Here is a 3,389-nt window from a genome sequence, read left to right on the forward strand (position 1 = left end):
TTTTTTTTTTTTTTTTTTTAAATACAGGCTTTCAGTGAAGCTCGTGATATTTTGCTAAATATGACCAGACAAAACCGGGTAAATTCCCCACAAGAACATAAGAGCAGTAGTGTTTCTCTAGTTGGTGTCCTGTTTATGAGAGTGACCAACAGAGGGTATGTACAAGGTAATGCTTCTCCCAAAATGTTCTCTCAGGCTTTAGGGAGGAGTTGAAACCCCTCCTTTTTTTCTGACTGCAAGCTAGGAAACATCATGCCTTTTTCTCCAGTTTGGATATGGCAGTATCTGTCATTGCAAGACCAGGTTATTTTGATTGACTGCATCCACAGTTGAATGGGAAGATATGCTACAAATTTCAGAGTTCAGAAGTGGCTGCCTGCCTTCTCCATGGCTCAGGCTATGGGGACACCTCTAAATGAGACTGTCCAGTGACTTCAATATCTGATGCAGATGCTAGTTAAACACTTTGGTCCAAGCTTTCCCTGCAGCCAATGAATTGAGCTCTGAACACCTGATAGTGTTGGATGGCTCCAGGATGGCCAAGATGCTGCTGTGAAAATTGCTGAACTCTTGCGGCTTTAAAACTTCCTTGTACAAAGCATTGGAGCCACAAAACAACTTACTGTTTGAGCTGCCAATCTGCAGTGTATATCTTAACGTGTCTGCCTTTCAGAACACAAAAATTCTCTATTGGATCAGAGCAAAGATCCATTTACCACTGTTTTTTTCAGTTGTACTGTGCTAACTAAGAGGATTAGAAAAAAGGATACAGCAATATTGGCCCGTGGCATTCTTAATTCTTCAGTGTTTTGTAGTTCAGAGAATGCTGGAAACACAGAAATAACATTTAAGAATAAATAATAGCTCTAAATGGATGTTATTAATGGATTTTTAATGTGTTTTTATTTTTCTAAATTTTAACTTCTTGCAGCATAGATTTCCATAGCTTAATAGTGCATCATATAAAGATCACAGCCTTTTTTGTTTTGAGTCTGCTAGCTGTAGTTTCATGTGATGTTATACTGAAAAAATACAAAACCCCCACTGTTTCTTATTTAGTTATATAGATCGACATTTTTTAGACTTCAGTCATTTCGCTTTTTGTTTTTTTCTTTTCAAGCTGGGGAGTGCTAGTCCAGTTGTTTCTCATAGAGAAGCTGTTTTATTTACTTGCTTGTCCTCTTTTGGTCCATCTATATGTGTGATCCTCTTCTCTGTACCTTTACCTGCCCTTCTACACACATTTCCCACCTGCCACCAGCTCAGAATGAATTAGTGATGTGAATCATCAATTTATGCAGTGGTATAATAATATCTTCTGTTTTCTAATCCTTTCTTAATAATTTCCATTTTTTCAGGTTCTTTTTTTGATTTCTACTCAGCATTAAGCATTTTTTTCCCCCCACAGAACTATGTATTGTAACACATTTTTTTGTTTGTTTTAAGAGGTATTAGGTAGCTCAAAGCTCACTCCTATATAAATAAAGATTTTTAAAATTTTATTTACTCCAGGTTCCCCTTCGTCTATATTGAACTTTCCCTCTAATTTTATCTTCCAGTCACTCAACATCATAATGTTTGCACAGTCAGCGCTCTCATTTACTGTCCTAAACGAATTGTTAAACAACTTCAGTAAATACTGTCACCTCAGAAGTGCCCTTTTTTTGATATAATGTCTGAGTATATCCACAAAATGTGGCTGAACATCCCTTTAAACATGACAGCAGTACTTGATACTTGCTGTTTCCCCTCCATGATGAATTCCTATGTAACACAATTCCTATTTTACAAAGAAGCTCTTTGACACTAGTATTTTAGTGTCAGGTTCTCATACATTAGTCTTTGCCTTTTCCTTACATTTACTCATATATTATATTAGAATTTTACTTCATTATCAATACATTACTCTGCAAGCTTGAAATGAATAAAGAATTTTTTTTCTATTTTGTAAATTTTAGCATTTGTTGTTGGTCCTTATAGGGACCACCTAATAAAAGTAAGATTGTTTTGCCTAACTTCAGATACATGAGAATTGATTCTCTAAATCAAAGCCAGGCTATTGTTGTAGCAAATGAAAATAAATAGATCTACTTGCAGTGCAGTTGCCCTCATTGCTTTGAACATTTAGCTAAATTGTAGAGGTCAAAAATACATAACCTTAACTCTGAATGCAGTTAACATTGGAGGTACATATAAAGAGAAAACATAAAAAACATTTCCCAGTGTAATTGTTCAAGTTTATTGTGTAGCCCATGGAAGCAGAGAAGACATGGGATATTTCAGTGTATCTGCCTTTTGTTTAAAACAGAGGCCCTTGGATATTTCCTTGGTTGGAATTATAGTGTGGTGAGTTATGACTTGATGAGCTGGTAATGATGAGCAGTGGTAAAGACAAAATACTTACAAACACTAGCTCACATGATGAAACAACTCATACATGGCTAAGCCATTGGGATCAGATGCACAGATTTGGCAGCAGGTTTTGCAGCTCTTTGCCACAGCATTTAAGAACCCTTAATACACCTGCAGAAGCTGACCCTAGACTGGATGATGAAGACAGTTTCTTCAAAACTTTAAAAGTTGTTTCTCTAACATGGCAAAGTGGAAAGGAAAAGAATTCCTATAAAGTTGGAAGGGGTGAAATCTTCCACCTGTGATAAAAGCTAGTTCTGTGTTGACCCTGTACGATTTGTATTTCTGGAGTTTGTTTTACTAATTCAAATTAATTTTTATTTTCTGTGGCTTCATGAAAAAAATAAATCACTTGTAATAGTAAATATTTAAAATGTTTTTTAAAGTATGCATGACAGATCAAAGGGATTTATGTTGTGTATTGTCTACAAAAAGTCTAGAGTTTATCTCCAGTGTAAGTGGTATGAACTCTGTTGTAAGAGCTATAAAAAGAAGATGCTGTCAGTGAATGATCAGCCATTGATTTGGCCCATGTAGTATGTCCATATGCTAGAAATTATTAGTGTGGAATTTAGATAATTCCTAGATTGCTGTTTACAGGTGACAGGGAACCTCTGTTTTTCAAAATGTGTTTCATTATGATACTGTGATCTTTAGGTTCTTCAGTATTTAGTCCTACAAACCCAAGCAAATATATTCTAAATCGACTTAAGGTAGTCATCAAAGACATGAAAGTCTAAAAGAATATTTCCTATTCGCATTAAAAGCAAGTATTAAATTGTCTCCTGTCTGATTGCTTGATGATTGTTATTGATCAGGTTCCCTCAATTAGTTAGATCTGGATGCCAATATTTTGACTGAAGCTCTTCACCTGGAATTTGTTGATTCTATTAAGTTATCTGAAGATTGTATCAAAGATCTCTTATTTTTACATTGTTCCTATAAGAATGAGAATTTACTTCCCCCCCCCCCCCCCC

This window comes from Athene cunicularia (assembly GCF_003259725.1).
Source record: "Athene cunicularia isolate RWA chromosome 3 unlocalized genomic scaffold, athCun1 chr3_part1, whole genome shotgun sequence".
NCBI lineage: Eukaryota > Metazoa > Chordata > Aves > Strigiformes > Strigidae > Athene > Athene cunicularia.